This window comes from Ptychodera flava (genome assembly GCF_041260155.1).
Source record: "Ptychodera flava strain L36383 chromosome 23 unlocalized genomic scaffold, AS_Pfla_20210202 Scaffold_23__1_contigs__length_28996876_pilon, whole genome shotgun sequence".
NCBI classification, from domain to species: Eukaryota; Metazoa; Hemichordata; class Enteropneusta; family Ptychoderidae; genus Ptychodera; species Ptychodera flava.
In genome coordinates, this window is record NW_027248277.1 from 22,753,095 (window position 1) to 22,765,634 (window position 12,540).

Here is a 12,540-nt window from a genome sequence, read left to right on the forward strand (position 1 = left end):
GTAGAAATCACCATTCATCAGCTCTGACACAGTCAATTTATTACATCTCACTTCTGGAAAGCGTTTCGCGCACATAAACAGTAATTAAACTTACAATATTGTCCAATACAAATTAATTAGTGTCACTGCTATAATTAACCAATGAACAAGATCCTAGGCGTTTTAGATGACACATTTAACCGAAAGACAGACAGACAGACAGACAGCGTTTGTAACTCGTGTTGTAACAAAAGCTAAAGACGTTTGCAATATGAAATAAATATATTTGCAATTCGGCTTGTCATTGAACAAACTCTGCAAAAACATGCGTTTTAAAGAGGTGGAAGAGGACGAATGGTTTTTGACGCCAGTTTGTTAAGTAAGTGGGCCTCAGTACGGGCAAGTTGGAAAAAGAGGAAGCTACAGATCCGTGTAACAGTATTAAGTTGAGTCAGTTCTCGTCGATCTATGGTCCATGGACACGGTACATACGGACGTCGATACCGTAATTGGGAATATAATCCCTGGCATGATTAGGAGCAATTGCTTTTTTTGTACGCAATTCAACAACAGATATCCCTAGAGGCTTTCAACTCTTTACCGCCATTGTAAGGTCCGCTTCAATTAATCCTGAGTAGTAAAACCTGTGAAAAACTGTTCCCCACACGCACGCCATTTTGTAAGCAACACTGTATGGATAGACCCATTTCATAAGTCTAGCGCCCTCCTGTGGCCACTGTGAATTTGAAGTCAAAGCGAGGCCACTGGGGAAAAACCTGGGCAGCGGCTGGAGGGTTTTCCCAGTGACCTCGCTTTGACTTCAAATTCACAGTGGCCACAGGAGGGCGCTAGACTTATGAAAAGGGTCTATAGTATCTCAAAAAATATGGCATTATCACTTGACTGAAAACATTAATAATAGCTTCATAATATAAAGTCATATTAAAGCATCTTGAAGCAAACATATAAAACTGTCCACTTAGTTGTCCAAATTCTGAAAACTGTTAAAATTGTAGTCAACAGAATTTGAGAGGAGTAAAACGTGACTCATTACGGGAAAGCTCCATTAACTTAGGAATACCCTACTTCCCTACTTAGTTATCAGAGGATCAATTTCACAGACCTGCCTTTCTTACAATGGCACTACAATGGCACCAGCTGGATTAGATAAAATAACAATGGAACATTCACACCTTTGGGGATCAAAAGTCTTCTGTTTGTCACCCGAGTTGGTCAGGCAAGGACTCGGGTTGAAGGTACCATGCAAGTTAATGCAGTCTTCCCCAATGTACCTTAAGCGTGACATTTTCTCTCAATCTGTAAATTTGGTAGAGATTCCCACAAGCTGCGATATTTTTCGTACAGTGAAGTTGCCACGACTGAAATGAAACGACTTAGGACATAATGTCATGATTCAGAACTTCATATGTCAAAGTCATTTTGAAAAGAATGATACATAGCAACTTCCTACGTATCACCTTCGAGAGCAGAAGTGCAGCGCCACCTGTGGAGATACCATGGTCATCGTGGGTATGTAAAGTATGGTGTGTCGGAAAACAACAACGATAATTGGAGTACATGATACCGAGTAGACATGACACCATCGTAAATAGTGAATGATGATTCATCTTATTCTTCCTGAAAGAAGTATTGAGATGTTGTTTTTTTCTTCGTCCGTGATTTTTGCCCCCAGAAACGTCTTTGGAGAAAATACATGATCGAAATACGAAATCTCTTCCTACCGACCCAATGACTCTCACCAGATTTTATTGTGTTCTATTCTTTTCAAGATACTGCGGACATTAAATCAATATAATTATTCAACCCTATAACGAGAACATATACATTGATAAACAGTTAAATATCATTATGCAAGTCAAAATTGTTCTTAATGTGTATAATTTTTATGACTTGTCATATTGGTGTACATGATACAACGAACGTGTCACACCGTACCACCAGAATGATTGAAAAATCAAAATACCGCAAATTTTGGTGGTATGTCATGGTTAAATATCTTACTTATAGTGACAGTTGGAGAATTCAAGCTGTTGTCAAAAACACGATTGGAACAAATTTGACATAATTGGATCTTCATATTTTTCAAATTTCTCTGAGTGTTCTGTGTTCTATAGCTGAATGTTGCAATACTACAAATAACTCATAAAAATCAAGTGTATAACTTCAGAAGAAAAGGACGTGAGCTCTCATTTACAGATTATACCAACATTACTTCACCATCCAAATATCCAAAATTACTCCCAATCGTGTTAATAACAAACTCAGCAAAATTAAGAATTGACTTTTTTGAGTGCTTGACATAATAGCTTGACGCTTCAATGATATTGGTGAGATATGGCTACTGACATGGAGTTAACTAATTCGATTATAAAGCAATTCGGAACTTAACTAAATTTAGGCTTCTGTGTTATTCTCCTGGACTTCTCGAAAGCATAGGGTCTACAGTAGACTTAAAGATTCGTCGCTCGAGGGCGCTCTCTACACTCCAGCGAGGCGTAAGGAGAGCCCTCGAGCGACGGATTTTTCAGTCTAGGTCTCAAGCAATTGCAAATTTTAACTCTTTCATTGTCACTCTTCGCTACGCTGTTCCTTCTCTCAAGTAAATCTAACTGGCCAGACAGCTTAACGCGAAATGGGACTTGGGGCAGTTAACAATTGTGATATTTTTGTATAAATTTTCGATTTGACTTATTGTCTTCTGCACACGCCTCTTGAGCTTGCTTTGCTAGTCTGTTTCCACCCGTATTGTGAGTGATAGGCGGTGGAATGTGTCGAATTTGAAACATGACGTTGCTGGTAAGTTAATTTATTTGCACAGGACATGTTAGTTTTTTATCTTAACATAGAAACCTATCCCTTAGCAGTTTAAGTTTCTTCACCTCAATATCGGAACTTATACTCTAGCAGTTTAAGTTATTCAAGGAAAGGCCATGTGTCCAGTAAAAGAGATTGGCAGTGGCCTTACTAGTAAGATGCGGTCAAAAAACAGACCAATGTTCATGATACAAGCTATATTGATGAAACGGTCAAATTATTTCCTATATTATTTCTACACTATATTTTGTAAATTTAATGGTCCTTAGTATGCTGCAAGTTTTCACGCAAAAGATATTTTTTACACGTTTTTACTGAAAGGGGTTGAACCACTCGATGTTACGTCTCCTGTTATTGCTTCTCCTCGTTGACTGGTTGGTCCCGAAATATTGAATTTGGTCGGTGTAACCACTTGACTTCAATGCTGTGTTGCAAAGATGACCTTATCACTAGATATTATCACTAGATATTGTTGACGTTCGTTTGCTTATTGCGTCAGGGATATGTTAGATTATAGCTGGTAGTGACTAGACTTTTAGGAAACGAACATTGTTTGGTCGTTACGTTTACGATACCGATTGTATTTCACATTTAAAGTGATATGGATAGTAGTGAAATTTCATCATTTACGAATTGGTATAGATTCGCTTTTTAGTCCCCACGGACACCGTCCGGGGGGACTTATAGGTTTGGTCATGTCCGTGCGTGCGTCCGTCCGTGCGTCCGTCCGTTCACGCAGATATCTCAGAGATGCCTGGAGCGATTTCATTCAAACTTGGTACAAGGATTACTTCATATGTCATACAGATGCACGTCGATTTGTTTTGTGATACGATCCAATATGGCTGCCAGGCGGCCATTTTATTACGATTTTTTCATGTACAGAGCAACAACTCAGGCATGTTTCAACTGATTTTATTCAAAGTTGATACAAGGACATTGACCAATGTCATAGATATGCACTTCAATTTTTTCGGTGATACAATCCAATATGGCCGCCGTGCGGCCATTTTGTTACGATTTTTTCATGTACAGAGCCATAACTCAGGCGTATCTCAATCGATTTTATTCAAAGTTGGTACAAGGACATTGACCTATGTCATACATATGCACGTCAATTTGTTTTGCGAGACTATCCAATATGGCCGCCAGGCGGCCAGTTTATTATGATTTTTTCATGTACAGAGCCATTACTCAGTTATGTTTCAACAGAATTTATTCAAAGTTGGTACAATGACATTGACTAATGTCATAGCTATGCACGTCAATTTGTTTTGTGATATGATCCAATATGGCCGCTGTGCGGCCATTTTGTTACAATTTTTTCATGTACAGAGCCATAACTCAGGCATATCTCAACCGATTTTATTCAAATTGGTACAAGGACATTGACCTATGTCATACACATGCACATTGATTTGTTTTGTAATACGATCCAATATGGCCGCCGTGTGGCCATTTTATGCGTTTTTTAATGTCCAGAACCATAACTCAGACATGTATCAAGCGATTTTATTCAAAGTTGGTAAAAGGAGATTGACCAATGTCATACATATGCACGTTAATTTGTTTTGTGATACGATTGGTCATACATATGCACGTTAATTTGTTTTGTGATACGATTCAATATAGCTGCTGTGCGGCCATTTTGTTATGATTTTTTCATGTCCTGAACTCAGACATGTATCAAGCGAATTTATTCAAAAGTATTTTTATCACAGTATTTTTATCACAGACCTAATGAAGAGGACTCTATCCTCTCTGAGGACCTGTAATCAAAGTACCCATTAACAAGTGGGGACTGTGTCATCAACGATGACTTGTTAAAAATAATGTATATGTATGAATATATCCGTTATGCTGTAAGAATGAGGTTTAGATTTTCAATGGTTTAAGGGTTAGGTATGTTACCCGATATTATGTTAATCCTCGAACAGGAAAAATTATCTCTCTCGCTAATTCCACTGATCCTGATATAATCCAACGTCTATAGTCCACAGGGTAGCAATTGTAATGCGAATGACTTTGGTGATATTCTTGCTTAAGCGTCTGACTCTTAGACTGTCTAACTTGGTTAGAATTATCCAAGCTGCAGTGCTGTCACGCCGCGCTATAATCTCTGTCTGGATGGAGATTGAGATGCACCTAGAGAAGCCAAAGAAAATTCGAAAATTAATTCGAAAAATGTTAACAGCTCCTAGTTCACTTCGCGTTAGTCTGACTGACTCGGTCAGCTTCACATGCTTTGGAGAATTGCAAATCAAAGGAGGGGCTGTGAGATATTCTAAATTTGGCATTGAATTAGGCTCCATGAGTGCTGCAAGTCCTTGAAAATAATTTAGTAACCTAAATTCTCTTCAATTTCCACTTCTTTGATAACAGTTTTAAGTTAGGTCAATCCTTGTATCTTACCCTTAAGCATTAAGTGAGCCGTCATTATTTACGGCCCAGGGGGTGGGAGGAATTGCATAAGAAACTCTAAAATTTCGAGTGATATCCCCTTCAAACCATGATGATCTTGAGTAATGCCGTCTCTAAAACAGACATTTTGACTAAACCCGTCCCAACACTCAGGAGAGTTAAATATCAATACCGTTTTAAGTATAATTTGCAAAAATGCTGCTACAATAACAACCTTTTAGATCCCGGTGTACCCTGCTATACTTTCATCTGGTATCTCATGACGGTTGAAAAACTGAAAGCAACAAAATGGAATTAAAAGTCACAACAAAATAATGATATAAAAAGTTCATGTTATAACCTCCATCCGTTGCCCTATAATATTGTTTAATTAGGATGGGTAACATGGCAGGGTTTTCACAAGGATATCTGACAGGGCAGAATTTGAAAGCACAGGGGAGAACAGGAGAAAGCCCGAGGGGGAAGTGTCAGATGGGATGTCCCCTTTCTTGTATGGAACATTGTGAGATTTTGATTTTTAAAATTTTGCAGCTGGTGCCATCTGAGAGGTCTTTTCGATTTTTTTTTTCTAAGTACAACTGTTAGAACACCCAAGAGAGGGGGCGAGCAAGAAATGGGTAGTGTCCCCTCTTGCATCGAAAATTTGGAGAAAATGATGAATGAAATGGTGCAATCTTAGAGGTTTAAGTTTCAATTTATTTTTGCGCCGAAAATTGAGTAACCCCCTTTTGCCTCCGTATTTTGAGCAACACCATTGTTGATGTCAATATTTTGAGTGACACCCCCTCAGATTCTTCCCATCCCTTGACCGTAAGTAATGACGGCTTCCTAAAGTGTCAAACTTAAAGGAACTTTTCGCGATCCCTAGTTCTGGGATCGCCTTTGTTCTACTTTGTAAGAGGATTATTGAGTTGTGATAGCCTTTTGTTTTCCATTGAAATTGTAATCTGGTAGGTAAATTTTCTGATGAGACAACGTGGTGCCAACACAGGCCTTTAATATTATATATGGTACCAGATTGATTATGTATTCCAGTCAGCAGGTAACACGTTCTGTGCATAATGCACGAAACTTTACTTGAGGAACAACATGGGGCGATTTTTTTGTGCGAATATACTGAGGAACTCAAAAGTATCATTTCATACAGCATTAACATGGGGATGGCGGCCATTTCGAATTTCAAATCTCAGTAAATTTAAGGTAATTTTTTTCTTGTAGCATAGTTTGCAGGATGATCATAAATATTAATTTGTGATTTTGAAAGACAATGGCTGAAAATTGTCAGAAGAAAAGTTCGAAAGTTTGAAATCCCTCATTTTGAGGCGCAAACTACCATAAAACAAATATTTGAACCAAACAACCACTCAGTCAGCATATTTTTCAACCAGCTATCACCAAATAAAGAGACAGGACGATGTTATAATCACGAGGTTGTTCATTTCACACTTATATGCGAATTTATTTTCAGTCGATGACAGAAAAAACATTTCATATCAATAAATTTTGCCTAACATTTTGATATATTGTAAGCGAAATTTTGCACTTTGTACTTTCTGAAAAATGTTAGAAATGTATGTTCAACCCATTGTCTTTATAGTTTTTATGTTCAAAAACTGCTAACGTCAACTGAGGGCGAGTAATTTGAGACGTAGTGCAATTCAGCGTTTTGCTTTCCAAACACAATATTGTCGACATCGCCGTTTAGCCATGTGTTATCGAATGCCGGCATTTCGACCTTCTCGTGGTCTAGCGTTAATCGTTTCAAATTTCTTTATTGGTTCCCAATTAGTACTTATAACTGTACCTGAACCCATAACAAAACATTTCTTTGTGTTCTATCGACAACACAATTTCTCGACATGCGACTTTGATTTCTCCCACTTTTTATGCTATAAAGTCACACAGCAAAGATATTTAATATTTTATTTAACTCACTGCATAATGTGTGATGAGAAGTTATATAAGACAACGTACACACGACACTGACCTTATGGTTAGAAACATATATTTATTTATATTGTAATAAGAATAGCACAAAAATCAAGGCAAAATCTCCATGTAAAAGGATTAGTCATATCTCCTTGTCGTTTTGGATAAAACTAATTATTCTGATTGTCGTTACGCATAAAACTTTTATCTTGAAAACGAAATATATTTGTAGTCCGCTGTTTACAGACGCAAATCACAAAGGCGACTATTTAAAAAATGTCAACACTTCTGGTAACGATGTCAAACACTAAAATTGTTTATACTTAGTTTGCTCAGTTTATTGTTGACAACACTTCGTATTCTTTGACTGTCACCATAGACAAGACGTTTAATATTATAAGTAAAAACATGAAAATTGATTCAAAACATCAAACGACAATCTGAAATATTACAAAAGTATAAGAAAGCCACATTTGGCTACTCTAGTTAATACTAACTTAGTCGAAAGCACTCACTAAAACAATACATTGTAAATTCATCACTATACGGATTGCATACATATAATAAAGCATGGCTCGTGAATTTCTACATCACCCTTTGTAAAACGGTGTTCAGTTATCCTTGAACACACAGCTATAAATCGGATAATGTTACGAGGACAAAAAATTAACTTCAAGTAAAATTAGTCTAGATTTTTATCGTAAAAGCCTTCTTATGAAAACAGACGATAAAATTCAGCATTGGTTCGTTGTATAAAATTTGAATTCTAGCTAGTCAATCGACAGACATATCGAATGATACAGAAGACTTGTATTTACACAAGACAACAGATGATAAAAAATGTCGTCCCCGAGAATAAAAAATACACAATAGCCCTTAACTTTGACAATTTTGTCTTCATTTTCACGAATTTCCCATTGTTCAATTATTGTGAAGTCAAACATAGGAAAAAACACGTTTTATACATCATCGATACTCATAAACGACTCACTTTAACAGTCTGAACAAGCGTGTATGAATTCTGCCTAGTGGCCCACAACACAGTCTTACCACTTGTGAGATACAATGATACATTAATACAAACGCTACACTGAGTATGCATCGTTATTAAACGCATACAGACATACATACGTAATAACACATTTATTGAATAAAGTGTGTTCAGCTACTTGTGGCCTTGCTTTTCTTACGAATATTTAGATTTTGTTAATAAAGTTGTTGGAAACAAGGTGAGGCTTTTAATTTCAAATTCAGGTACATATAGGTGATGTAACTTCTTTGTCAATTCTAAATTCAGGGACAGCATCAGATCGATCTGTACACCAAATGTTTAGGGTAGAGAATAGTTCAATGAGTGACATTTTTATCAACATTTCACTTTTCTACTACATTACAAAATGTTCAGTTTCACTCAAATGATGTTTCAGTGTTCTTATTCGACGGGCATACCATACTTTGTTGTACTAATTATAAAGAATATAAATCATGTAGTGATTTTCAACTTTTCATCAATGTATGTGTCTCCTTACATACAGAAATTTTGATAATAATTGAATATAGGTAAGATCGTAAAATGAATCGAACACGATAAAATCTGGTAACAAAATAAAAAAAAACTTGTATATTCTTCTAAATAGTTACTGACAATAAACAGATCGGTAACCTTAGATAGGGATACTAAAAACACACATAAGTAGATGCACATTAATGTTGCTTGAGGTAGCACGTACCTCGAAAGGTAAAGGCTCAAACTTTTCTTGATGAAACTTTCCGCAGTGCTCTAATCAAATCAAGGAAATAAATGACAGGGTCACCGTGCAAACGTTTGGAACTAGAAATTTAAACTTACATGATTGGAACTAATTTTTGAAAATTGAATCTTTTAATTGTTCATATTTATCGAAAGAGTTAGGTGCCCTACAGCTGAAAGCTGCAATATTAGAACTTACCCATGACATCAAGTGTATTGCGAAAAAAGAAAAGCAGATGAGCTTACATTTGCAGACTAGACTAACGTAATAACACCATCGAATCATCCCAAATTAGTTCCAATCGTAATAACTAGTTACCTAATATTTACCGATATTGTAAATTCAAAATGGCCGTCATTTCTGTGTTAACTCTGTGGTGGAAAATTACATTTTCGATTTTCGGAAAATTAAGACGGTTAATTTTTTTTCTTACTCCATGAGCTTCAACATTGATCCCTAAAAGTAGTATATCATTCCCACAGTCCAAATATTTGTACCCGAGGCACATTATACCTTAAACATTTTCATTTTCATATGATTGTGTTATTTCGTTGGACAGATAAGTTAAAGCTACTGAATTGTCGACAAACTGATTTGTTGAATCTCCATCTGGTCTCGGAGTTTGAAAAACACATGGACAGTAAACTTTCCGAGCAGCTTTTCTGTACTTGGTGTTAAACAGCAAATAAATGAATGGATTAACTGAACATTGAAGAAACACAAAACAAATTGTAATAGGTTTTGCAACAAAGGAAATGAAATAGGAAAACGGACCATTGTCGACAAAACCTGTAACTACTAAATTTAGCAACAACTGTACAATAGTGTACGGCAACACGGCGACAAAATACACGATAGTCGTCACAAGAACATTCCTAAAAACTCGTCGGAAATCTTTCAACATTGAACTTGATAGAGGCAGGGTTGAACATTTACTTCTTCTAGTCATCTCTCTTGCAACTAAAATGTAGAGTATCGGAACGGCAAACAAAGCAATACACATAATACCAGGTACTAAAAAGATACTCAGCAATTTTAGGTAACGGATTTCTATGACGTCAGAGCAAAACGGGTAGAAGCAGATTGAGAAGAAAATGCTAAGCAACCATGTTATCGAGATGAAGATGAAACATATCTTTCTTCTCAAATAAACATTGACTTTCAAAGGATGGCAAACTACAATATATCGTTCAATGGCAATCAGAGATATTGTAAAAGTGGACTCTGATATCGTGATTACAATAACGTAAATTAAAGAGGTGAACATTTCTCTTGACCTTTCACTCGGTCCATCAAGAAATAGGGACATAAAAAGAACTATGTTAAAAATCTGAAATAACATATCTGACAGGGCTAAATTAATTAGCAGAATATTGCTTTTAGTCTGCATCTCCTTGATTTTCCATATGACAATAACGAAGGATAAGTTATTGACTAACCCTCCTATCGATATTGTCAGCGCTGAGATGAAAAAATATTGACTTTTGCCAAAACCCATATCGTTTATAGTTTGATTGCCTCCTTCGTAGACCGACGCATTTAAAATGCCATCATAATCCCTGTCGGTGTCTGTTTGATTGCATACACCGAAGGAGGGCGCTTGATCTGAGAAGAAGAGGGCAGATCTCTTCATTCTTGGCACTTTTTAGGATGCCGCAGGGAGAAAAACACACGACTCTTCTGGTTATTTGTGCTGTGATAAATAACAATTCTCTAATGGAAGAAAGATGTCCTTTTCCTACACAAGTATCTTTGTTTCTGAAGTAGATCTCAGCTGTTTTGACGATGTCGAAAGTGCTCTTCCTTCATATGTCAGGCTGCATCGGCAATTGTCATGACAACTGAGTTAAGTTGACAACTGATGCTTCAAGATAGCTGTACCTGTGATAGAATAAACATAATGCTTTACTTTCTTACTGTTTCAGTTTTTGACTGGCCAATTTTGAGTTTATATCAGTCAGTACACAGTGATAAAAACTAGAATTTTTGAAATTTTACTGCATGCTCGAACAACAGTACATGATAGTGGTAAAACAAACGTCAACGTTGAGAAGCCTTGATATATAGCCCATTAACATAAATAACAAAACCACACGACAAAATTCACTATCAAAACCAAACGATTATCAATAAATTGTCAAAATGATTGGGCTGGAGACGAAGCAAAACGATAATTTTCGTTCTTTGAAATCTACTTTGATTACGGAGTGTTATGATGGAATTGCTGGTCGCGTATATCTAATGTCATACGAACCAGAGGCAATATTAACCATAACATTTTAATACACGAAAATTTTGTCTCTACGCTAAACTGGGCGTCTGCTGAAAGTACAAGAATCGTAAAACCGAAATAATCACAGTTAATTCACCTTTGAAGTATGTTAATGTAACATTTATTATATCTTTCAAGAAAGTTATTGCCGCTCATATTGTATATATGAAAATTACACTATCACTTATAAGTTATATATATACTTGAATGAGGTTTTGCTGGCCTGTATTTTATGTTGGAAAAGAAGTCTACTCGATGAAGACGTTCATCCAGCTAAACATTCTGCTAAGGAATTGAAATTTGTGCAATTAAAAATCCTCAATTTGGCATCTGTTTAGCCAAAGGGCTATTTCTCACCTAAAATGAGAAAACTGGCCCAAACATAAAATGGTCATCATCTTATCATCATGTTACACCTGCAACACTGTATGTTGATGATATACGTCTCTGAAAAGATGTTTAATAGCAAAAAATTGAAGGGAGAAGAACTGACGGACGCATAGGCAGGACCGATCTTTGCGACGAGTAACGGAAAACATCGGAAAAATGGCAGAGCCATTCAAGACATCTTGTGACAAATTAATCACCCCTTAGACATTTGTGAAAACACGTCTTAATTTCACTAATCAATAGTCGTGACAACACGATTTGAGATATTTTATGAATAATGACAAAGCAATGAAGGTTGAAAGAAGGCTAAACTTTTCACTGCATCATAACACAATAATACAGATAAGTTCACTCTAATGAGTCGCCCTATTATAGAATAATACATGTGAATTCACATGAATCCACATGAATACAGTCTTGCTGAATACAAGCAATGTATTCTTGACTGTATTCATCTGTATATGCACTCTTCAGCTAAAATACAGGCATTAATCCATGCTAATTCAGTGAGTATTATCGGGTTTTCATGCAGTGTTTGCATTCGCTTGTGTTTAATCACAAAGATTTATTTGTATTTTGATGACAATGGACACCTTAATCGACGCATAGTAATTAACCTTTCAAACAACTAATATGATCATTTTTAAACTCATGCAGTTATTCTGACGCATTTCTTATCGTGTTCACTTTCATTTATCGCATATTAAAACAATAAAAAGGGAAAATGTTTCTCGACTACCTCAGTACTGTTTAGGATTTACATGCATCGTGTTTTCCAGGATATGCGCATAACATAACCTCAAGAAGACACTTGAATAATTATTTTAAGTATGTATAACAAGATTAAAACAACAACTGGGAAGTTGTACTAACAATAAACTTAGACTAAAAATTGACAACTTCCTGCTTTTGATCAAGAAAGCTCAAGACTTTCATAGAACAAATATGACGGCTTGAGTTTGA